Source organism: Sapajus apella, unplaced genomic scaffold (genome assembly GCF_009761245.1).
Source record: "Sapajus apella isolate SASKATOON/1434 unplaced genomic scaffold, GSC_monkey_1.0 scaffold34, whole genome shotgun sequence".
NCBI classification, from domain to species: Eukaryota; Metazoa; Chordata; class Mammalia; order Primates; family Cebidae; genus Sapajus; species Sapajus apella.
The window spans coordinates 3,136,514-3,163,858 of record NW_022436974.1 but is presented as its reverse complement, the minus strand read 5'-3'; the positions used below and the strand labels follow the sequence as shown (position 1 = coordinate 3,163,858).

At 33.7% G+C, this 27,345-nt stretch overlaps 1 protein-coding gene and 1 long non-coding RNA gene across 2 annotated transcripts in view; one reads left to right on the top strand and one right to left on the bottom strand.

Annotated features, from left to right (window-relative positions):
* Positions 1-27,345, top strand: part of CNTN5 (contactin 5) — a 1,397,849-nt gene that overhangs the window by 74,576 nt on the left and 1,295,928 nt on the right. The window lies entirely within an intron of this gene.
* On the bottom strand, positions 8,848-26,873 carry LOC116563300. Its single transcript, XR_004274324.1, has 3 exons — positions 26,634-26,873; positions 23,329-23,338; positions 8,848-8,858 (listed from the first exon to the last, which is right to left on the bottom strand). It is a non-coding gene; the product is annotated as an uncharacterized LOC116563300 (long non-coding RNA).

Here is a 27,345-nt window from a genome sequence, read left to right as displayed (position 1 = left end):
GAAAACTAAATGATGTGTGTGCCTGTCTATGTACAGTGGTACAAACTTATATGCATATTTGTGTTGTATAAGTGTGGAAAGAGAGGGTGAATTAACAAATAAAATTGGGACTGTAGTTTGGAGAAAGATTGAGTGGGCAAGCTAAGTGTTTGGGACAGTTTTTTGTAAGAAGTCAGAAGCCATGAACTTTATGTTCAGGGCAATGACAAGAACAAGATACCTTTTATTGAGAGACATCGTTTGATTTTTCAAAAATATTAAGTATTCGTAGTCCTTCAATATATAAATTTGTTTCTTTTTCATCTATTTTGTTTAAGTGTATTGGCTTTAAATATGCTGATGTTCATTCAATTTTATTGAAACAGCATCAATATTTAAATTGTCTTTAATTTACATGAGTGGTTCAACAGAGATGTTTTAGTTGAATTAATATCTTGCAGTAACTTCAGTGGAAATGCTTTTGTTCCTTTGAAAAATATCTACTGGTTAAATAAATGCATCCAACTGTGAGAATAATGTGATAAAAATATCTTAATATACATTAAAGTTCATTGGTTTTGAAAAATAATTGGTTTTAGATACAAAGCTATTAAAATTAGTAAAATGCCTAATTTAGAAGAAAATTTGTTCATTTCTATGCAATTACTTATGCTTATGATAGAACGTATTCCTGATGAAAACAATAATATGACTTTGGTGACAATAAGTAATACTTTTGTTTCAGAAAAATAAGATAGATGAGATTCATGAATTCAATGGATCAGTAATTTATAATAAGCATCCAAGATAAGAAGAATGGTTGCCTATTTGTTTCCTTTTAACTAGAAATGTGCAGAATATAATATTACCACAGAGTTGTCTATGATTGTATAGATGTCACAGTGTTTTCATATGCTTTATTTCATTTGATCCCCAGAGTAATTCTTCAAGATAGGAAAAACAAGTGGTAAACTATATTAATATTTTAGTAATTTTTCCAAGGTTTCAAGTCTGAAACTAGGACCCAGTTATGTTTTTATTTTATTTTTTTTAATATCTTCTTTATCGGGGCTAGGCTATTATTAGACTTTCTTTTACACAACAATATTTCAAAATTTTCTTCAGTCAAGGGATTCAAAAACTAGTCTACTGAACAAATATGGTTTATCTGATTTTTTCTCACTGTAATACTGCTTGCATTTGGACACATTAAGACCTAAGTTTATTATATGACAGGCTTTAGTTTCCTTTCTGATATACTTTGCAGGTAATGATTTAAAGACTCTTTCAAAAGCACTGTAGTTCTCAATTTCTAAATTTAATTAGGAGTAATGTCCTATGGATGTTACAAGAATTTAAAATCACAATCATATCTGCTGCGTATTTGTATACAGTGCTACACTTTATTAGCTATCACTATGTTCTGTGCATATTTGCAGGTAATGTTTCTGCATTCATAAACATTATTCAATTTATACTGAATTCACTTTTCTTATAATCCAAAGCACTGGATTTAGATGAACATTATAAAGAAAAACATTGGTATATCATTTTATCCAAATGTCACTTTGTGTCTTTTAATCCAATGTCTCTTGCACATACAGTCGAACAAATTTTTTAGTCTTAGGGAGGCATACAAATATGCCAGAGTCATCAACCATTAGACAAAATGTGTACAAAGTGAGATGGGCTTGGAGATTATAGATGTTCCGCCAGAAATGAGAAAAACAAGCAAAGCAAAAATATGATATTATCACTAATTTAATACATGAATATTTTCTCTAGATCAGAATATATTTCACTTATCTATACATTATTAAAATGATTCAGTTTTGACCAAGACCATAAGGAGTTTTTCTAAGACATTTACCTAAGTTAAATCAAACTTATGATAGCATACCATAGATATTACTATTTTGTAACATCTGTACCTCTAAATAGAGATAATAAATTTCTTCATATTGTAAGCTATAGAAATTTTTTTAACTATTTTACTATATTCTAGGTAAACCAATATTAGAATGCCTCACCAAAACCTTTATATCTATTTTTGAAAACTTAATCCATTATTGATACAATTAATATGGGAAAATTTATTTTCAAGAACCATATTTGCTTTATTTTAGTAATAGCACCTTAGTTTTAAATGCTAATGCCTTTCCTACATAGGTGAAATAATTTATACTTTAAGCCAGGTAGTGTTTTTCTCTTAGGATTGAAACCTGGATAAGCTAAAGGTAAAAGGCCTGTTTACATATTAAGAAAAGTGGTGAGAAAACCAAGTAAGATTTAAAAAATCAATGCAACATTAAACAGGAAACAAATAGTAGGGATTCCACTCATTACATAATTTCTGAGTGAAACAACTAAATTTTAAGTCACAAGTAATTTGCTGTATCTAGGTTCTGTTAGAAAATGAGGAATTCTATATACCTCATTTGCCCTGTAGTTACCTAAGAGGGGAGTAAAGCTTTCCTTCTCCAAGTAAATAATTAAGGGACATTTACCAGACCAAAGACAACATATTTCTCATTCATGGCTTCAGTAATCTTAAAGAGTTGGATTTTTTGATCACAACAAATATTTGCTGACTTATGAATGTTTAGGCCTGTAAACTGGATTTGAACAGATGAATTTCCATCAGGCATATAGTAGTATTCCTGAAGAAGCAGGCATTATATTTGAGAAGCGACATAGTTGACAAATTAGGCCATGCAAGGCAGTGTAATCAGAGCAGTACAGGCTGGAAGTCTGCTTTATTTCCTTGAGGTACCCAGACTAATTTTCCACTTACATAGACCTCAACGCTAGTGGCTACAAATGCAGAAGGCTTTATGATACGGTCACCTAAACCACAGGGGACAACTGGATGTAAAGAGAAAAATCAGCTCTCTGATAGAAGGTTTTCATACTCTGACTTTTGGCAAATAAAAGTTGCTAGTAACTGCTGTTTTTCTTTGAGGGAAGAAAACGATAGTTCTCAGTTGTTTAATGTAAAATATTAATTGTCTGATTCCTGAATTCTTTCTAAATACAATAATGAGTCACTTTCCATTTATCTCTTATGTACATTTTTCTTTCAGTTACTTTACTCAATACTTGTATTCATAGCATGCTTAAGTTTCCCGTGAGTCTTAATAGAAAGTATTTTTCAGAGTCTAAAAGGTTTCTACAAGACATGCTAATGGTTTCACACTAGTCACCAACTTGATTTTTTTCTGCTTCTCAGCTGTCTTTAGCTTCACAGTCCAGAGACCATCTGTCTAGACAGGTGTTATCTCACTGGTATCTAAAAGTAGAAATGGAACATCATTATTTTTGAAATCTATTTAGAAACTGCAACTCTAGTGATAAAGCAGTACTAGTCTAAGTGGTGCACTGTTACAAATCGCTTCCTTAGAACAGATGGACTACAAAATGGCTCATTTTGCATGGGCCAGCTGTGAACTCAAGTAGAGAATAGGAATTGTGGATGATGCTTACATTGCACAGAAGAGTCACGAAATTTACCAGATATATCAAAAAGAGTTTGTTTTGAGTAAGGCATTTATCTCATGAGTTTATTTTTTTTAATAATACTCACTGTTTATAATACAGGGAAAGACAAATATGAATCAATCTTAAAGATATTAGTATAAAAATAAATTCTGCTAAAAAACATTTCAAGGCCTACAAATTTATGGGCCTTGACTATACGCCACAAATTTTAGCTTCAAAGGCACAATTCTGTTGATTCCAAATTCAAAACAACTGGATATTGATAGCTGGGTATTTTCTATTGTGTAGCCTTGGAGAACTTACTGTTATGAACAAATTTAAAGATAATGTTGCAAAAGAATAGTTCATTTCATTACATAGTCACACCTTCTCACCCCAGGAAAGTCTTTACAAAAGACTTTATAAAAACATAAATGTATACACACACACACACAAACAAACACACACACATTGCATCAGCACTTTGTCCAGTGGTGCACACATATTATACAATCTGGTATTGTGTCCATTGCCCAGACTCCCACTTCCTAGCTAAGTTGCATTGGGACCCTTACTTGAAATTGTGATGTCCCAGAATTTGCTGTTTTCTTATATAAAATAGGGATAATAAACCTTTCCTAAACCATAAAGTTGATGTTATTATAAGTGACACAATACACATAAATCACTTTGAAAAATTTGACATTCAATAAGAAGTCAATAAACATTAGCTGTCATCGTTGCTGTTATTTCTGTATTCAAAGTAGGTTGGCATGTTTTGTTACAAATCACCTCAACTCAAAGTACATTTTCCTGAAAGAAAAATGGATAAAAATTTGGACAGATTAGGTTGAAATTGTATTCTATTATTTCATAGTTAATGTTGGTATCTTGGCACATTACATTGTAATTTAAAACATGCTTTTTATGACAAAGTATGGATCTCAGTTAAAAATCAAATTAAACATTTGGGAAAAAATTTTATAAAGTAATGACAAAAACAACCCTTTTTTAGGACCTGCAAGCAATATTTTTAAAGAGAGAGGAAACCACCTGCCTTTCTAACTAAATATTTTTCTATATGTGGTTAAAGTATTTTTCCTCTTTCTTTTTTTTTCTATTTCTCTCTTTCTCTTTCTTTGCCAGCCCTGCTTCCAAGGAAAACTATAGATAAGAAATAGTATAAAGCAAGTTCCAGAGTGGTAGGGGGAACCCAAGGTGAAGAAGCGTGTCATGTAAGAACAGTATTCCTCAACTTCTTGATCTAACAGAGGGCTTAACTAAATGTTAGCCTATTTTGACCTTGGTGTTTATGCATACTATAAATCCTAAATATATTTGTTTTTTGGCTTTCATTGTTTTTAACTCTGTATCACATATTGTACTTTTCAATTAGAAATGATGATATCATAGAGGTCATAATTGAATGTATTTTAGCATGGCATTATATCAATGATTAGTTATCTATTAACCTTTAACAAGGTCTTAGGGGCTGAGGTAGATAAAGAAGAAAGTAAAATCTACCTTTTGGGCTCCAGTATAATTTAGATGAGCAGGAAATATAAAATATATTGAACAAAGACTATTTGTCCATAATACGTTTTTAAACCACCATAAAAATACATTCAAATAAACTTCAAGGTATATAATAAAGTATTACCTACTTATAAATGTTGCACAAATAAATACAATTTCAATAGAACAACTAAAGAAAATTAAATAAAATGCACTTTGAGAAACAGAACTATCTCTAATGAAAATTGAGTCATTGTAGAATGTGCTGAAATAAATTTTTACATGACTTTTGCAAAAGAAATACAAATTAATATGATTGTGTTAGTCCATTTTCACACTGATGATAAAGACATACCTGAGGTTGAGTAATTTATTTTAAAAAAAGTCTTAATAGACTCACAGTTCCATGTGAATGGGGAGGATTCACAAGAATGATGGAAGGCAAAAGGCACATGTTAGTTTGTGGCAGGCAAGAGAAAGAAGGAGAACCAAGTGAAAGGGGTTTCCCCTTATAAAATCATCAGATGTTATGACACATATTCACTACCATGAGAATAGTATGGGGGAAACCACCCCATGATTCAGTTATCTCTCAAGAGTTCCCTTCCTCAACATGTGGATATTATGAGAACTGTAATTCAAGATGAGGTTTGGGTGCACACACAGCCAAACCATATCCTTCTGCCCTTGGCCTCCCCCATATCTCATGTCCTCATATTTCAAAACCAATTATGCCTTCCCAATAGTCCCCCAAAGTCTTAAGTCATTTCAGCATTAACTCAAAAGTCCACAATCCAAAGTCTCATTTGAGACAAGGCAAGTCCCTTCCACCTGTGAGCCTGTAAAATCAAAAGCAAGTTAGTTACTTCATAGATACAATGAGGGTACAGACATTGGGTAAATACAGCTGTCCCAAATGGGAGAAATTAACCCAAACAAAGGGATGACAGGCCCTATGCTATTTTGAAATCCAGCGGGGCAGTCAAATCTCTGAGCTTCCAAATGATTTCCTTTGACTTCATGTCTTACATCCCAGTCACAGTCCTCCAAGAGGTGGGCCCCCATGGCCTTGGGCAGCACCACTCCCATGGGTTTCCTGGGCACAGCCTGCCTTCCAGCTGCTTTTACAGATTGACACTGTCTGTGGCTTTTCCAGGCACATGGTGGAAGCTGTTGGTGGATCTACCATTCTGGGGTTTAAAGGACAGTGGCCTTCTTCTCATAGCTTCATGAGGCAGTCCCTGAGTAGGAACTCTGTATGGGGGCATCAACCTCACATTTGCCTTCTGCACTTCCCTAGCAGAAGTTTTCCATCAGGGCCCCAGTCCTGCAGCAAACTTCTGCTGGGACATCCAGATGTTTCCATACATTCTCTGAAATCTAGGCAAAGGTTCACATACCTCAATTCTTGACTCTGTGTATCTGCAGGCTCAACCCCCATGTGGAAGCTGCCAAGGCTTGTGGCTTGCACATTCTAAAGACATGACCTGAGCTGTACCTTGGCCTCTTTTAGCCATGGCTAGAGTGGCTGGGACACAGCACCAAGTACCTAGGCTGCAGATAGCAGGGGATCCTCAGTGTGGCCCACAAAACTATATTTTTTTTCTCATAGGCCTCTGGGCTGGTAATAGGAGGGGCTGCTGCAAAGGTCTCTAACATGCCCTTTAGACATTTTCCCCATTGTTGTGGCAATTAACATTTGGTTCCTCATTACTTATGCAAATTTCTGCAGCCAGCTTGAATTTCTCCTTAGAAAATGGATTTTTCTTTTCTATCGCACCATCAGGCTGCAAATTCTTCAAAGATTTATGCTCTGTTTCCCTTTTAAAACTCAATGCTATTAACAGCACCCAAGTAACATCTTGAATGCTTTGCTGCTTAGAAATTTCTTCTGTCCGATCTCCTAAATCATCTCCCTCAGGCTCAAAGTTCCACAAATCTCTAGGGCAGAGACGAAATGCCACCCTTTGCTTCACTAAAACATAGCAAGAGTCACCATTACGTCAGTTCTCGACAAGTTCCTCATTTCTATTTGAGACCACCTCAGCCTCGATTTCTTTGTTTATATTGTTATCAGCGTTTTGGTCAAAGCCATTCAACAGATCTCTGGGAAGTTGCAAACTTTCTCACATTTTTCTGTCTTCTTCTGAGCCCTCCAAACTGTTCCAACCTCTGCCTGTTTCCCAGTTCCAAAGTTGTTTACACATTTTCTGGTATCTTTAGAACTGCACCTCACTCTACTGTTACCAATTTATTGTGTTAATCCATTTTCACAGTGCTGATAATGACAGATCTGAGACTGGGTAATTTATAAAGCAAAAGAGGTTTAATGGACTCACAATTCCACATAGCTGGGGAGACCTCACAATCATGCCAGAAATCAAAAGAGAGGAGAACCAAGTGAAAGGGACTTTCCCTTATAAAACCATCACGTCTCATAAGGCTATTCACTACCACAACAACAGTATGGGGAAAACCACCCCAATGATTCAATTATCTCCCACAGGTTATCTCCCACAACACATGAGAATTATGGGAGTGACAATTCAAGATGAGATTTGTGTGGGGACACAGCCAAACCATATCAAGGATGTGTTTATTTGTTGGTGCTTGAAAAAAACCTTCTTGATTGTATTTTCTTTGTATAGTGTGTGTATATGCTAGCATAGCACCAAAGTGGCAGTGGACATTTAATAAATATCCATTCTCTTGTCACCCTTAGGCAATGCTGTTGCCTTTCCTTTACATCTTCTTCAAGTCAAAATATTTTTATTATTTTAATCCTTTAAAAGGTTTCTTAGCATAATCTTCATGTTTATTCAGATTCTCCCATGTGGACATTAGTAATTTTTTTTATTATTTTAATTTAGAATGAGGTTTATAGCATAAGATAATATAAAATGAAGGAAATTTCCACAAATATGAATATCCCAATTTTGTGGGTTGAACTGTACCCTTCAGAGTATTTGTTCAAATCTTAACCCTGGTACCTGTGATCATGATCCTATTTGGAAAAAAGGGCCTTTCAGGTTTAAGTGAAAGATTTTGATATGAAACCATTCTGGTTTCACCAGGTGAACCATAAATGTAATGATAGGTGTTTTTCAGAAAAACAACAAAAAAATAAGAACATGTAGGTAGAGAAAGACACACCGGGACAAGGTTATGTAAAGATAGAGGCAGACATTTGTAAAATGTGCACCTAAGGAAAAAAAAAAATGCATGGAGCCACCAGAAGCTAGAAGAGTAGTATCTCTAGTATCTTCGAAAGACTGTGGCTTGGCTGACATCTTCATTTTTGTCTTCTGACCCCTATAACTATGAAAAAATACAGTTCTTTTGCTTTAAACCTCTAATTTTGTGGAAATTTTTTATGGCAGACCTAGGAGATTGATAGATGCAGTTTGATCTATAAATGCATAGAAACAAACATTTATAATGAACATCATAGCAAATGTTAAGAGAATAAACATGGAGAAGAGATGTAGGATTCAATGTATTTTTAAACATCATCTGACATAGTGGTTGAAAGTGGTTGAATCAGATAATGAGTATTAAAGGCTTTTATAATTCATGAAGAGCTTACTCTCCCTGGATTTCTCAGTTACAGCACTGTTGATATGTTGGACTGGATACTTATTGGTGGAGGCTGTCCTGTGCATTTTTGGATATTTAGCAGCATCCCTGTCATCTACCCACTAGAAGGCAGTAGCATCTTGAGTTATGTTGACCAAAGTGGGTGTAGCAGTGGGGAAAGGAAAAAAGTTGATCAAAGAGTACAAAGTTCCAGCTAGATAGAAAGAATACATTTTAGAGATTTATTGCACATTATGATGGCTATAGTTAATACTAATTTATTGTATATTTCAAAATTGATTTTTAATGTTCTCACCACGAAAAATAAGTAGGTAAGTGATGGACATGTTAACTCACGTGATTTAATCTATCTACAAATCTTTGTGTGTGTGTATAGATATATATACACATATATAAGATATATGCTTAAACTTATATATATACACTCACACATTGTAGAGAGATAGATAGATACGTACACATATATATGTGTATATATAGCAAAACATCAGATTGCCCTCCGTAAATTTATACAATTGTTATTTGTCAATTATTGTTTTTAAAACTGTAAGAAACACACAACAAAAAGGTTCTAGAAGATCAGGAATGGGGTATGGTGAATGAGGTGTTTGCCATGGGTAGAAATTTAAAGGAGATACCCAAAAACTGATTGATCAGGATCAATATTTTAATACAATATTTTTTAAAAATTAAAAATTGTACTAAAATTAATGATTAACAAAATTGCAACTTTTAAAACAAAGACAAGATTAGTACCATTATGAAATGTTCCCTATTGGTAAGGAAGTGGTAAAATTGCCCTCTGTTAATCAATGCATAGATGTAATATAAGTGATATCGTTGCTGTGAAATCACTTGATCTCCTCTATTCTCATTATTCTCTTCGTCATTAAAGAAGTTAAGCATTCTTGTTATGCAGGCAACCAGATTTCAGTTTGAATTCTGACTCTGTACCTACTTATTATGTATCCTTAGACTTAAGTATAGTTGTCAGCAAATTAGATTAATAAGTACACTGATGTCATGGGATTTGTGTAGATTACTGAGATAATTCTAGTAATGTAAGTAACACAGTGCTTAAAAAGTAATCAGGCTCTAGTAACAAAAAGAATTAAAAAAAAAAGATGACATAAGGGAAGTATCTTCGCTAGTAATCAAGGCTTTATTTAAAATTTTAAATCTACTTGTTCAAAGAATGTGTTATGTCCTGGTTGTGTTAAGTGGGCTAAGCTGTACTAACTACCATAAATCTTGTTAATATTGCTGTGTTTTATGTTACCTTAATAAATATCACAGAATCTTGAATTCATAGCCAGTCCTACAGCATGATCTTCCTATAACCTAGCATCTAATCATGCAGGAACTCTTAAATGATCTTTAACAGATCTTGTGAGTTCTTTTACGTTATTTTTTTAACCCCACATTCTAAATTTCAAACATGACAAAGACAAGAGCATCATTTTGCTGTCGTTTTCTGATAAAATATCTGCAATATATGGGCAGTCAAAGGCCTACTTCTAGGGTAATAGAAATAGCGGGAAAACCTAAACCTTAAAATGAGTCTGGGATAATGTGATTCAGAAGCTGCTTAGAAAAAAAATTAGAAAGAAAACAGATTTAATAACGAAACCCTAGCATCCCATGAGACAAGACGGTAGCCTGAGAATATACTCAGAATTTCAAGTTAACTTGTAGTGTGCTAATACTTTCTAGGTTTCTCTGTAGACCTGGAAAGAAAAATAAAATAATTTCTATTTGAGGACTATTTTTTATTTTTTTAGAATAATTTTTATTTTCAGTTAGAAATTACATTGTTATTCTCCTATGTATAATCACACAAGAAAAATCCCAGTTAAACAACATTGTAAGTAGGGGTGCTGGCAAACTTCAAGGTCTAAGAAAATCTGTTAATTCTTTTTTGAAAATAGTCTGAAAGAGAAAAATATTTGTCATCTGAGTGAGATTTGAAAGAGACATGGATTAACAGGAAGGATTTGCCCAAAGTCTAAGATAGATTTTACTCATGATGTCACAATTAAAATTGATCAAAAAATGATTACCCATACAACAAATGGAAAATATGCAGAATTTGTGTACAATAATAGGTATAAAGAAAATGAAGTGTAGGTAACAAGATCTCATTAGTGTAATACACTCACACATAAGCTTAAATACTTATAGAATAAGAAAACATGTTAATGGTTTGGCCACTGGGAACTCTGTGCAGTATTATAAAAATTATGAATATGTGAACTAACTTTATTATATGCTACATTGAAAGATTACACATATACAATTCTGTAGAATATTAAATAGTATGTAGTGCCTAGAATTATTTTCTTAAGAGTAATATTTAGAGACTATAGTAATACATTTGGTTGTCATTTATATCAACTATTAAATACTTACATTATGACATAGACCTGTACACAGACATACGTATATATCATACTCTTAAGTTATCTGGACGAATTAACATATATTAAACAGTTAAATAGACTTAAGCCTATAATATTCTCATCTTTAAGTCATTTCGTTGTAATGTCTTATATTGTTGAAAGCTTTAAATATCAGTGTTTCTAGAGAAATTTGTTATTACATACTTTTCCTTCATAACCTAAAATAAAGGATAGAACAGCTCTGAGATTGTAATGTGATTGTTCCTCTAAAGAACACTCCACAAATGTCCACCAAAAGGTATTATTACATGTATAAAATTGTTCAATAAAGGAAGAAAACCACAATACCATATGCATCTTTTGTAGCATGAACAGTACAAGGCTAATCTTACAAGATGAAAAGTCACTGAGATAAAATATAAAGCAAACATTCATAAAACTCATATGAAGAACAAAAATGTCACCTTTGAAGGTACCTATCCAAAATGCTATCTGTTATCAAAGAACTGAGGGCTGTAAATGTTCTCATTTTTATTACCCAAGCCCTTCTTATAACTCATAAAACTATATAGATTTTTCATTATATGTGCTAGAAAAACTGGAAAATGATGCCCCTAGCATATTGAAGAATAATAAAAGAGAAATATGTTACAACCTTGTTTAATAGAACTGACATTGGCACAGAAAAATAGGGGAACATACATACATACATACATACATACATACATACATACGTAAGTGGCTGTCAAAGTATAGGACATGAACAAACAGGCAAACTTAAGATTAAAATCATTTGTTGGCTTTTTTAAAACTACATTTTTCAAACATTTTATTTTTTTTTAGTTCCTGTGTTCTTGGTACTGCCTTTTTAGAGTTTGCATTACGTACTTTGTTGAGCCACCATAAGATATATTAACTAAGAAACGTTAATAGCTGTGATGAGCTTAAATCCTACATTGCAGAAAAAGATCTGGGACAAAATGGATCTTAAACTAGTGTCATGAGTTTTAATTGGAGAGGAAGGAATGTAGCTATATTTAGCAGAACTGGACAATGAATTGTTTGATGTGTGTATTTTTAGTAAGTTTAATTGTAATAATTAAAAAATAAAAAGGTAAGTCTTCAGTTGTGATGGTTGATTATAGATTACTTGGAAGGAAGGATACCTATAAAGGAGATTACAGTGGATTAGAATTTCTATATAAGAAAGGCTTATTGTAAAAGTTTACCCTTCACCAAAAATAAAACCCCTTAAGATACTTAAATGCTAAAGGCACATTTTGAAATTGTAAGTTGATTTTGATCTAATTTAGATCCTAGAAAGTTGCCCCTAAGATGAAATACAATACCTGCACAACAACGTGTTATTTTATCAGGCATGGCCAAAGGAATGTTGGCAATAGGTGCAGATTCAGGCATGTAGGAGAAAAGGTAAGTCTTCTGAAGGCTAGGTCTTTATTTCTGTAACATAAGTGAGGGTTCTTGGAGGAGTTAGTGGAAGAGTAGTAAATCCCATTTCCTTGTTTTTTTAACTGTACAATCCATGATGTTGTTTAGTTTCATAAATGCGTAGACTTTCTAACTGTATAAACATAATATCTAAAGTACCTAAATATAAAATTTTACATAGTATCCAAATACCAATGTTCTTTCATAGATGTATAAAAGTGACTTAAGTAAAACTTTCTGCTGACTACTTACTTTCTCTCTTCATTTTTTTTTAACATTGACAACTTTTATATAGAAAAGGAGAAAATCAGAAATATAGATTTTGTGTTGAATTAATGGGAAATGGAAGTTGTGATTTAAAAATTCACTAATTAAATATCTATATTACTCTTTAGGCTTTCTCAGTTCTTAAAAATGGTTATACGTGTGCTTTCATAGCAGCGCAATGATCTCCAAGATTATATCAACTAAGTAAATACTTATATAGTATTTAACTTAGAATACTTTTAATTTTTTTAATAATCCTTTTTATCTAATTTTTAAAATTATTGCTGAAATCATTATCCACAGCATCTATTAAGCATATATATATATATACACACAAAAAAAATGTTCCTATGTAAGTGAATGTATGTACATATATACACATAGTATTTATACATATGTATATGTGTATATATACATATTTTTCTTTTAGCATATTTTCTCCATATATATGAATATCTGATGTTGCTACATTTGTATATATCTAGTTGCTATATAAATACAGTATATTTTATACCCCTAGAGACAAAGATACATATTTTTTCAATCAATAATGTAATTTTTGGTAGTTTGGTATATTCTAAATAAACCTTTTTGATTTTTAAAAATTGTTTGTGTAGAACTCATTGCCATTTCTACACTATATCCATGTATGTTTTTTTCATATGGTGCTTATAGTATATTTGTGAGATATTTTTATACTTATTTTTGGACAAAAGGAAACTAGGAAGGAAGGTACATAGGGACTTTCCAAAGTCACACACTGGCACATATTCAAAAGTTGTAACTGCCTCTTTAAACCAGATAAGCCATTATACCCTTGTATCCTGTTGCATCACTCTTGTTTTCAAAATAAGCAAAATGTGTCTGAAGAATACCAAGCAGTTACAGGCAGTTGTAGATCACGTTAGAAGCAGAGGTAATAGAACCATCAGCATTTGAATTATCAGTTTACTTCCAAGCCACTGCTGGATATTGCTTCCCGAGGCATAATGGCTTCCAGTAAAACATAGTCTGCATTGCTTATATGTAATAGATACAAAAGTGACCATAAACAATTCCTATTTCTTTATAGTCATAGCAAATGTGAACATGTGGAATTATATGAAAAAATGAACATTAGTCTCAACTTATAAATTATTTCATTCTATTTTTCCTAGAATCTTTAATAAGCTTATTTGTTAAATTTAATTCAAATAATATTTATTATGATAAGTGCTGAATTTTTACTGGTGAACAAAATAATCAGAGCCCTGTCCTCTCAGAACTCATAGTCTAATGAAGAACATGAGAAAGTAGAGGAATATTTGAATAGATCAGAAAACATATGATATTGTAGGGATAGCATGGAATAGACTGGAATCCCAGATAAGTGCACCTCACTCAAAGTGCACAGACTTGCCATGACTTCTTCAAAGAGTAGCATTTTAGTTGAAGACTAAAGAATGCATTATCCACATCAGATGAATGGAGTCATCAAGGAGAAAGAAAAGGAATACTCACATATAAAGATAAAGGGAAAAGCTTGCGTGAAGGAAATAAAGAAAGTGCATGATAATTCTGCAGAATTAAAGACTGTGCCAAGTGGTTAGATTACGGATTGGGGAATAGTGAAAATAGGTAATTTAAAGTTATGTCAGATTGCTGATTTAGTGTGGAATGTCTCACTTTTTCAAGGTGTATTATATGGCATATGAATGTCCCACTTTTTAAAAGCATGCTATATGAACATTAAGTAGTGGTTTCCATTGGAAGTATTGAAAGCAGTGTTGGCCTTGGGATGTGAGTAGCTGTAAGCACAACACATACCACCAGCAAATGTAGTACCTTTACTATTACTGAATCACATGTTTCAAATATCATCTATAATTTAGGATTTGAGACTTTTTCAGCAGCACAGGTTCACATGCGAAAATAGCCCCTTTGATTTTTCATTCCCTCATCAGCAGATAATTACTCTAGAATCTTTCATAAAAGGTAAGTAGGTGTTTCTCATTACTGAAGAAGTTACATTATTGGTAAGAGGTTCTGATCACAATAAATATCTATATCTCTGCTTTCCACATCTTATTTTACAATGTTTTAAAATACTTCAGTAATGGAAATTAGGAATAACGGAATGATGTCAAGCAGAGTACCCAGCTGAGCTATAGTAGACATAGATCCATCATATAGCATGATTAATATATCAAACTTTGTTTTTATTTTTTCTTAAGCCACTGAGATTACAGTTTGTCACGGCAACATAATTTAGCCCATCCTGGCAAATGTGGATGTTTTCATTGTTTCATTCATTAAGAAACGGTTCTAATTTGTTTAGATTGTTCATAGATAATATTAATAGAAATTAAAATTGTGTCTACCCAGGACTGGATACATACTTTTTTAGGGCCCAATTCAAAACGAGAATGTAAGGTGCTATTAAAATATTATCAATAATTTCAATATGGTGATAGCAGAATATTAAAATAAGCGTGGGATCTAAGCAGGTGACTCTGTACAACCCCACATGTTGCCCGCCGATCAGTTCCATCCTATGTCTATGAGATGTCAGCTCTTTGGTCTATGTATGAGTGAAAGTAGGTGTGTGTGTGTGTGTGCGTGTGTGTGTGTGTGCGCGCACATGTGCGTGTATCCCTCGGAGTAATAGGCGTGTAGATGTTGGTTAGCCAAGAAACTTAGCAAAAGGACAAATTCTGTCCTGATTTTACTTGTTGTTTAAAATAAAAGAAGGACATTTGAAGGATGTTTCCCCACTTCTCTACAACATTAAGGTGACATGTGTTGAACTTTCTTTGATGTGCTAATGGAGTTTAGGAATTAAGGAATGGAGAAAATTAGGGAGTCAGTGGGGGGTATGTAAAAGTGTCCTTATACTGAAAATTCAGTCATTCAGTCAAGGCCTTCTTCTCATAGATGAACATATTAGAAATCTGTTTTACAAATTCAATCTTGGGATATATTTAAACATCAGATTATTATAATTATATTCATATTTAATAAAATGTTTACTTTGATATTTGTAAAATTTATATGGAAATAACAGTTATAAAGTTTAGAATAAAACAGGAAAAGTATACTAGCCTGCTAATCTCTTAAATACTATGAACCTATTTAATACATCTTTAAAAAATTGTATGATTTCTATATTTGGCCTAATTAATAAGACTTTTACTCTTGTTGCTGATAACACTTGAATTAGCATGACCCTACACCTCTACTAGACAATCATTTTCAAAAAAGACTACCAGTGAAAATATTCAGCTATGGAGTTCACTAAGCATATTATTTTGCATGCTACTTGTATTTTCCGCACAGAAATTGTGTAACTCAACTTCTCCCACAAAGAAGTAATCAAAATTATTTTAATAAATTAGGTGAATATAGTACCTGATAATTACATTCAAGAAAATGTAAAATATTTTGATAAAAACTGTATTCATCAAAGCCTACAACAGATGTTGAGCAAAGTGGAAAAGACATATGTTACAACAAAGATTTCAATATCACACTGAATTTTATTGTTTCTTTGGGTCATTATGGTTTATAAGTTATTTCAGTAAAAATAAATACCTATTATACACACAGAGCCTCTAATAGAAACTTTACAGATTTTAACAGAAATGTAAATAAGGGATTCTTAATCTCAAGAAGTTTATGTCATAATCTGAAATATGTTTTTCAAAGGAAATGAGCTTATTTTCCATAAATAGAAAAAGCAGGAAATTAATTTCATAAATGATCACTAATTGATAGTATCAAAACAAAGATTTATTAAAACAAAAATAAATTTAATACGAGTTTTCTCTTTTAGAATGAATTGACAAGGCTACATTCTGAATACACAAGCTTCTTTTGTTGGCACAATCATTGACTAGGATATTTATAGAGATAATGCATTTGCCACTTGCCTGAAAGCCTTAAAATCATGAGTGATATTAAGTTTTGAAGGAGATAGTTAACCAAATTATATTTAAGTGCCCTTCAGGGATCTAAACCTAGAGTTAATTTCAGTATTATAAAAGCAATATTAAAGCTATGGCATGTGAATACTAGCTTGTTCTATTTTTACACAAAATAAAAAAAGCAACTTACTAATGTTCAGCTGATGGCACTGAAATTGTGTCTAACATTGATTTTCAAGTCAAATATGAGAAATATCTTCTGACTATGCATTCTTTTTACTACTCCCCCTTTTTAAAAAGAAAATTATCTCCCTTTTTGATTTGAGGAGAATTGTATTAAATATCACAGTGAGGTGAGATTAACAAGTGGCATTCTTACTCCTTTTGTAAATGCCAACATTCATGTCAAATCTAAAATTTGCCTCAATAGTCATATGAAAGGCAACCATATTAGTGAATATTTTCCCATTCAGGCAAAAATATGAATTAACTAAAATATTATCTAAGGTACTTTTAAAAATACATATACACAGGATGTAGAAGCATCATGCCATTGAAACTGCATCTTTTTCAGTTAACAGTTATACCTTCAATGTGGTCATACTGATGATCTATTACATTATATTCCCTCTTTGATGATGGATACAGGAGGTAACATCTCCATGTACTTACCACCTCTTAATTTATCTAAAGTCTTCTCAAACCTATCTTCCATACTATAACTTCCATTGTTTATATGAGTTGTCTTGAAGGCATGACCTAAGTCATCGATTTGAGTGTGAGAAGTTTGTTTTACAGATAATGATGGAAAGCAGTAGTGAGGAAAGGGGGAAAATAACCAGACAAAAAAGAAAAGGGATAAAGTACTGTCTGTGACTCATTTGGTTACTGCTGTCGGCACCTAAGACTTAATCCTGATGGGAACCTTTTGAGGAAATATATGAAGTGCACCTCAGAATTGCCAGTTTGAAAGCTGTTAACTGAAGCATTTCTCCATTAACTCCGGATACCTTGGCTGAAGGCTGTTGTCAAAGATGTTTACTTCCCCGTAATTCCAGGCATATTTATGTCTTTGAAATGAAGTTTTCCCAATCAACTTGAGAATTTTCTACCATAACTATAGCTGAAATCATTCGTGAGTGAAAGCTGAGTGGCATGGCACACAAATAGCCTTTTCTACACCACTTCCTTGGGGGAAAAAACCCTTTAAGTAAATTTCTAACTTATTATATAAAGAGATATTTCCATGTGTTTTTTTAAAAGTAAGTATCCTCTTATAACACTCATCTAAGAATACTAAGTTTTAGGTTGTACTTTAATTATATCCAGAAAATTCTAATGAATCCCACAGTGCTTGACATATCCTTCTCTGTAATTTATGCTTACCTATTAGTATAATCATTTATGTTTTTTAATGTTTATATTAGATTTCATAGTCCTTGTCAGTAGTTATGTATTTTACTTATTTTTTATCTGTACACAGGGGATACTAACTGACCTTTTGAACTCTTACTCAATTGAATTACATAGAGTATCTTCATGATAGCCACTGTGAAGTTTGATCAAATCAATTATCAGCCTTTGTCTTTCTAGTTCTTGCAGTACTGATTTATTTTAATGTTATTGTATATGGAAGCTCTCTGCTAGAATTGGATTTACTGGCCTTTCAAAAGTCCCTTTATATTGTTCTAAGGTGGTAGTATAATAGTGGAAAAACTCTCATATTAAGAAATTGTTAAATCATGAACATGACAACCTTTTGGAAATGCTCAGAGATCTCCTTCTCCTTCTATTTCTCCTCCTCCTCCTCTCCCATCCCATCTCCCTTCTTCTTTCCTTCCTCCTTCTCATTTTTTTCTTTTCCTTTTTGTCTTTTTTTTGCTTTCTTCTCCCTCCCTTCTGCATCTCCTTTTTCTCCTCCTCCTCTTCCTCTTCTTTTTCTCATTCTTCTCCTCCTCCTTCTCCCCCTTTCTCTGTCCCCTCCCTCCCTCCCTCTGCCTCTTCCTTCCTTCCTTCCCTCCCTCCCTCCTTCCTTCCCTCTCTCCCTCCTTCCTTCCTTCCTTCCCTCCTTCCTTCTTTCCCTTCTTCCTTTCTTCCCTCCCTCCCTCCCTCCCTCCTTCCCTCCTTCCCTTCTTCTCTCCTCTTTCCTTCCTTCCTTTTTCCTAGTTCTTCTTTCTTCATTCTTAAAATTATGTTACAGAAGTATCATTTTTATTCTTAAAACATTTAATGAAAAAACTTGAATTAAACACATATTCATTCTCTTTTTTAAAAAAAAAAAAGTAAAATAACCTTACATATAGTAGTAATCAATACATATCCTTTTATTTATTTATTTATTTTTGGATTGGTAATCAGAACTCTTCAGGTTTGTTTCTAGTAAGCATTCATCTGACAGTCATCTTCTGTGTGTATATATGTGCAATGCCCGAGATGAGAGGTTGTCATAAGTAGCAATACAGCATAGTGAATATCAAACAGACTGTTACAGACCAAACATGTGTATCTCCCTGAAATTTCTATGTTAAGTCTTCATGCTTAGTGTGATGTTATTTGGATATGAGACATTTGGGAAGTGGCTAGACCATAAAGGCAAAACTCTCATGAATGGGATTAGTGCCCTTATAAAAGAGGCCCAAGAGAACTCCCTTCCCCCTTCTGCCATGTGAATTTACACTGAGAAAGGGGTCTTTTTGAACCAGAAAGCAGGCCTTCACCACATACCGAATCTGCTGACAACTTTATATTGGACTTTGCAGCCTCCAAAACTGTGAGAAATAAATTTCTGTTGTTTATAACCCAGTCAGTTTGTGGGATTTTTGCTATAGCAGCCTGAATGCACTAAGAAAGAATCTGGGTCTAGGTTTTGGATTTTCCTGCAGTTAGTCAACTACTTGATTTTTGACAAAATACTTTAATTAATTGAACTTCCATTTCTTCATTTGCGAATGGGCACAAAAATAACTATGTTACACATATTTTATAAACAAAAATTAAATAAAATATAGTAACATAAATGCTTATAGTATCCTTTATATAGTATACATTCTTAAATGTGGAGGTAAAATATACATTAGAAATCAGTGTTGACATCAAGGGGCATGCCACTCTTAGAGAAGATAAAATACCAGCACAAAAATAACAGTCGTGCAAGGTAAAGAGCATGAGAAGCAAAGAAAGGAAGGAGACACAGTACTTTCAGAAAAAGAAATAAGCAAATACAATTATTGAAAATTAAGGAAAGATTTTAGAATAAAATGTCATTTATATAGCAGATTTGGTGAAAAAATATGTTTCTGAAAATGATCTATTTTGAGACAAATCACACTGTGCTGTTTTGACTTTGCTAACTTTTTCAGCCATATGATCAGCTTTCCCTCCAGCAGCTTTTGATAATTTTACGCTAGAATGAGGTTGCATTCATTTCTTCACAATACAGAGACAATAATATAAATACCTGCACATTTTGTTTCAATTTGCTTTTCTTATATTGCTAGAAAAACTGAAATTTTTCCTGTGTTCATTGATCACTTGCATTTTCTTTTTGGTGAATTTACTGGTTGTGGGATCTTCCACAACAATGTTTTATATTGATTTCTCCCAAAATGTATCTGCCTACTTAACATTGTGAATAGTAGAGTAAGAATGGGAGAAAATATCTGATGTTCTCTTTAAGTTCAATCCTGTTATGTCTTGGTCGTAACTTTTCATTTTGGAGATATTTGCACTTAAATTATTACTTAAATCATCTTTGTTATGTGCTTTGAGGGAGTATAGTTGACATTGTCTTTGTTTTTATTTTAAGGTATTTGGATATTGATTTCCTATTCTCAGGTTACATGTTACACAATAGACATGCAATTAGCCAACAAAATAAATATTCTCTCTATATCATAGAGCTCATGGTGTAGTGAGAGAAATGGATGTTTAGAAAAACACAAAAATATAAAAAAAAATATTGAATGAGTTTATACAGTAGAGAGACATGATCCAATTTATGGTTTAAGGATATTATCTCATCAATATATGAAAATAATATCTGACTTGAGAAAGTGAGTAGATGACAGAACCATTTACTGAAAAGGGAAAAAGTGGTTGGCAAGTTAGGAAATAGATGAATACATTTAGATAGAAGAATCAGAAATTTCATTTTAGATACATTGCATTTTAATTGCTCTTAGGACATCCAAGTAAATAGAATAAACTGCTGGATACATAAATATGGAATGCAGTACTCGTATTTGTTTAGGGATATAATTTGAGAATCATCAGCATAAAGATGTTTCTTAAATTCATAGAGATGTGATATATTACATGGCAGTCAAGGTGATGCTTAGGTAAAGGAAGAGGACCCGACAAAAGATATTCAAGTAATAAGGGAGGTGAGAGGAAAACCAGTAAAGAATGCCATTCCAGAAGTCTGGAGAAAATTTTCAGAATGAAGAATTGGTTCAAGGCAAATAAATTTTAAGAATTTGAGTAAGGTTTCTGTTGGACGAAAAAATTATGACGTTTGCTTCTTTCCCCACCACATGCAAATTTGAACTATTTATAAGGTATAGGCAAATACATGAATCACAAATACACAGTATGATGGATTTTCAAAAACTGAACTCACCCATATAATCAGCACACAGACTAAGAAACAGAATATTCACTCATGATTTGGCTCTCTGTTTGTCTGTTATTGGCGTATAGGAATGCTTACGATTTTTACACATTAATTTTGTATCCTGAGACTTTGTTAAAGTTGCTTATCATCTTGAGGAAATTTTGGGCTGAGACGATGGGGTCTTCTAAAGATGTAGTTGTGTCATCTGCAAATAGAGACAGTTTGACTTCCTCTTTTCCTAAATGAATACGCTTTATTTCTTTTTCTTGCCTGATTGCTCTAGCTAAAACTTCCAATACTATGTTAAATAGGAATGGTGAGAGAGGTCACCCTTGTCTAGTGCCAGTTTTCAAAGGGAATGCTTCCAGTTTTTGTCCATTCAGTATGATACTGGCTGTACGTTTGTTGTAAATAGCTTTTATTATTTTGAGATACCTTGCATTGAAACCTATTTTTTTTTTTTTTTTTTGAGACGTAGTTTCGTTCTTGTTACCCAGGCTGGAGTGCAATGGCACGGTCTCGGCTCACCGCAACCTCTGCCTCCTGGGTTCAGGCAATTCTCCTGCCTCAGCCTCCTGAGTAGCTGGGATTAAAGGCATGTGCCACCATGCCCAGATAATTTTTTGTGTTTTTAGTAGAGATGGGGTTTCACCATGTTGATCAGGATGGTCTCAATCTCTTGGCCTCGTGATCCACTCGCCTCAGCCTCCCAAAGTGCTGGGATTACAGGTGTGAGCCACCACGCCCAGCCTGATACCTAGTTTATTGAGAGTTTTTAGCATAAAGCACTGTTGAATTTTGTCCCAGGCCTTTCCCATTCACAATTGCCACAAAGACAATAAAATACCTAGGAATACAGCTACCAAATGATGTGAAGGACCTCATCAAAGAGAACTACAAACCACTGCTCAAGGAAATAAGAGAGGACACAAACAGATGGAAAAACATTCCATTTTGATGGATAGGAAGAATCAATATCGTTAAATTAGCCATACTGCCCAAATTAATTTATAGACTCAATGCTATCCCCATGAAGCTACCATTGATCTTCTTCACAGAACTGGAACAAAAACCACCTTAAACTTTATATGGAACAGAAAAAGAGCACACATAGCCAAGATAATCCTAAGCAAAAAGAACAAAGATGGAGGCATCAGGCTACCAGACTTCAAACTATACTACAAGGCTACAGTAAACAAAACAGCATGGTACTGGTATCAAAACATATTTAGAACAGTGGAACAGAATAGAGGCCTCGGAAGTAACACCACATATCCACAACCATCTGATCTTTGACAAACCTGACAGAAACAAGCAATGGAGAAAGGATTTTCTGTTTAATAAACAGTGCTGGGAAAACTGGCCAGCCATGTGCAGAGAGCTGAAACTGGATCCCTTCTTTACCCTTTATACAAAAATTAACTCCAGATGGATTAAAGATTTAAATATAAGGCCTAAAACCATAAAAACCCTAGAAGAAAACCTAGGCAATACCATTCAGGTCATAGGCATAGGCAAGGACTTCATGACTAAAACACCAAAAGCAATGGCAACTCAAGCCAAAGTAGACAAATGGGGTCTAATTAAACTTAAGAGCTTTTGTACAGCAAAAGAAACAAGTATCAGAGTGAACTGGCAACCAAGAGAATGGGAAAAAATTTTTGCAGTGTACCCATCTGACAAAGGGTTAATATCCAGAATCTACAAATTATTAAAACAAATTGACAAGAAAAAAACAAACAACCCCATTGAAAAGTGGGTGACGGATGTGAACAGACACTTCTCAAAAGAAAACATTTATGAGGCCAACAAACATATGAAAAAATGCTCATCATCACTGGTCATCAGAGAAATGCAAATCAAAACCACATTGAGATAGCATCTCACGCCATTTAGAATGGCGATCATTAAAACATCTGGAGACAACAGTTGCTGGAGAGGATGTGAAGAAATAGGAACAGTTTTACACTGTTGGTGGGAGTGTAAATTAGTTCAACCATTGTGGAAGACAGTGTGGTGATGCCTCAAGGATCTAGAAATAGAAATACCATTTGACCCAGCAATCCCATTACTGGGTATATATCCAAAGGATTATACAAGTATTGTTCAACTTACGACCTATGCAACTTACAACCATTCGACTTTACGACCGCAATTGCTAGCCACGACTGCTCCGCGTCTGGCAGCGCAAACGTTGCCCAGCTGGGCGTACGACAGTGCAGACCAGCTTCCGGCAGCACTACCAACTCCTCGTGCACCATTTCAACTGTACATATAGCCTACTCAATTTACGACCAAATTGTGTTACGACCGGTCTGCTGGTCCCAATTGTGGTCGTAAGTCGAGCACTAGCCGTAAATCATTCTGTTATAAAGACTCATGCACACATATGTTCATTATGGCACTGTTTACGATAGCAAAGACCTGGAAGCAACACAAGTATCTATCAATGATTAACTGGATAAAGAAAATGTGGCATATAGACACCATGGAATACTATGCAGCCATAAAAATAGATGAGTTCATGTTCTTTGCAGGGACATGGGTGAAACTAGAAACTGTCAGTCTCAGCAAACTGACAAAAGAGCAGAAAACCAAACACCACATGTTCTCACTCATATGTGGGTGTTGAACAATGAGAACACATGGACACAGGGAGGAGAACATCACACACTGGGGTCTGTTGGACTGTGGGGGGCTAGGGAAGGGATAGCAGGGAATGGGCAGATTGGGGAAGGGATAACACTGGGAGAAATACCTAATGTAGGTGATAGGGTGATGGAGGCAGCAAATGATCATGGCATGTGTATACCTATGTAACAATTCTGCAGGATCTGCACATGTACCCCAGAACTTAAAGTATAATTAAAAATAAATAAATAACATTATAAAAAAGAAACAGAATATTGCCCGCATCTGAGTGGCCTGCTTTGTACCTCTTTCTGGTGACTGTCCTACCCAGGGATGCCCACAATCCTGACTTCTAACACAACCAATTTTCCTTTCCTGTTTTTGAACTTTATAAAACTTTAATTATACACTACATACATTTTTGAGTACAGCCTCTTGTGCAATATTATAATTGTGAAATTTATCCATGATGTTACATATAGATAGAATTTATTCATTATGATTGCTAAATATATTTTCACTCCCTGAATGTTATTGAGTGAATGTTTGCTTCTCCCCAAAATTTATATGTAGAAGCCCTAGCGCTCAATGTATTGATATTTAAAAGTGGGATCTTTGGAAGATAATTAGCTTTAGATGACATCATGAGAGTGGGGCTTCCATGATGGGAGTAGGCTCCTTCTAGAAAGTGAGAGAGAGGCTGCAGCTTTCTCTTCTTCTGCCACATGAGGGCTCAATGAGAAGACAGCCATCTTCTCCAGCCTTCTTCCTGATGAGGAAGTGCACCCTCATCAGGAATCAAATCTGACAGCATCGTGGACCTCAAAGTCTTGAGGACTGTGGGAAATAAATAAGTGTTGTTTAAGCCATCCAGTCCATGATATTTGTTATAGCAGCCTGAGCTGACTAATGCAGTGAATATGTCACAATTTTAGGTATGTTTTCTGAAGAGTAGTTTCCAATGAGGCATTATTCTGAATACTGCTCCTATGAATGACTTTGCATATTTCATTTAGGAAAAAAAAATATATATGTATACACATGCAAACACTTTTATGTTAGTATATTCATAGGAGTGAAATTGTGGGTCATGGAGTAGATATATGATTAGTATTAGTAAATATTTAGAAACAATCTAAATCTAGTTGTACCAATTTATTTGCCCAAGTCAGTATGTGAGAGTACCACATGTCCAAAACCTTGCCAACCCTTGGCTAGTCTTTTCCACTTAACGACATTATAGTGGGTGTGTATTGGCATATAATTTTAGTTTTATTGTACGTTTTGATGGTTATTAATAAATTTGAGATATTTTATATCTACTTAGTATTTGGATATATATGGGTTGTTTTTTTGGTTTCAGTGTTGCTGACTTTAGTCCTGTTCCTCAGTACACGTTGGAGAGTGAATCAGAAATGTAGATGATTATTTCACATACTAAGTGGGTCTTTCTGGAATTGTGCTTCCATTGTTTTATTCATTGTGTTCTAAGGAGTCCCTTGAAGTTGTACATATAACTTCAACATTCATCTGAGATATATGGAAAGTAAATAGAATATCATTTTCTGGGAAACAATTGTGTTAAAAGAATTCACAAAAACAAGAACCTGAGCTAAATCACCCTAATTGAAGCTTTTGAGATTTTGTTTTCCCAAATACAACCTAATTGCATCTAAGATACAGAGGTAAATTACATTTAAAAAGACATTTGAATAGTTATGCCCAAAAATAGTTGTTAAAAGTTTGAATCACCAGCATTTAATGTAAATTTCCAATAATGTAAGAAAAATTAATACAGCATAATTTAGGTATAATTATGGTATACCTAAATATATAGAGGTATACTTAAATAAATAAATAAAATACCTAAATAAATTTAGGTATACCATAGTTATACCAGAATTATGCTGTAATCATTATAATTATGGCAGATAATATTTTAATTATGGTAGATAATATTTTGGATTGAGTGAATATGCAGGTTATCACTTTTTATATATCAATGGAATTTTTTTAAATTACAACTTGAATAGGCATCATAATGAAAATTTTCTAGATTAAATCTATTAGTTCAAATTTTTCTAATTGTATTGTAAATAAGCTATCTTCTCCATTATCAATCTTGCTTTATTTATTTTTACCTTTTATTTTAGGTACAGACTGTTATGTAGGTAAACTCATGTCATGGGGTTTTGTTAAACATATTATTTTGTCATCTAGATATTAAGCCTAAAATCCATTAGCTATTTTTCCTGATTCTCACCATCCTACCATCCTGCACCTTCAAGTAGGCCTCAGTGTCTGTTCCCCTGTCTATGTCAATGTGTTCTCATCATTTAGCTCTCATTTATGAAATGAGAACATGTGGTATTTGGTTTTCTGTTAGTTGTGTTTGCCAAGGATAATGGCCTCCAGCTCCATCTATGTTGCTGCAGAGAACATGATCTCATTTTTGTTTGTAGCTGCACAGTATTCCATGGTGTATATGTACCACATTTTCTTTATCCAGACTACTATTTATGGGCATTTAGTTGATTCAATGTCTTTGCTATTGTGTCTAGTACTGCAATGGACATGTGCATACATGTGTCTTTATGATATTACAATTTATATTCCTTTGGGTATATACCCAATTATGGGATTGCTAGATCAAATAGTGGTTCTGGTTTTAGGTTTTTGAGGAATTGACACACTGCTTTCCACAATGAGTGAAGTAATTTGTACTCCCACCAGCAACATATTAGCATTATTTTTCTTCACAACCTCACCAGCACCTATCATTTTTTGACTTTTAATTATAGCTACAGTAAGATGGTTTCTCATTGTATTTTTGATTGGCATTTTTTCTAATGATCAGTGATATTGAGCTTTTTTTTCATATGTTTGTTGGTCACATGTATGTCTTCTTGTCTTCTTTTGAAAATTGTTCATGTATTTCGCCTATTTTTTGGTGGGGCTGTTTGTAGATTTTTTAAGGCTCTTTATGGATCTGAATATTAGACCTTTGTCAGATGCATAGTTTGAAAAAATTTTCTTCCATTCTGTAGGTTGTCTGTTTATTCTGCTGATAGTTTCTTCTGCTGTGCAGAAGCTCTTTAATTAGATCCCATTTGTCAATTTTTGCTTTCGTTGCAATTGTTTTTGGTCTCTTTCTCATGAAATCTGGGTGTGACATCACCCCACTGATTACCAGTTGACCCCACTGATCACCGTTGATTCAGCTGATCTGGCTAGATGGGTGTTTCCTTTCTCCTTCACCATTCCATATAAGTCCCTACTGAAGCTGTATGTTTGGTTGAAGAGAACAGCCATCCCTGATAAAGGAGGACCACAGCTGAATTCTTCCAGATGTATAAAAAGAGCTGGTAGCAATCCTACTAAAAGTATTACAAAAAATTGAGGAGGAAGGACCCCTCCCTAACTCATTCTATGTTGCCAAAATTATCCTGATTCCAAAACCTGGCAGAGACACAACATAATGTTCTTGATGAACATATAATAAAAAATTATAAACAAA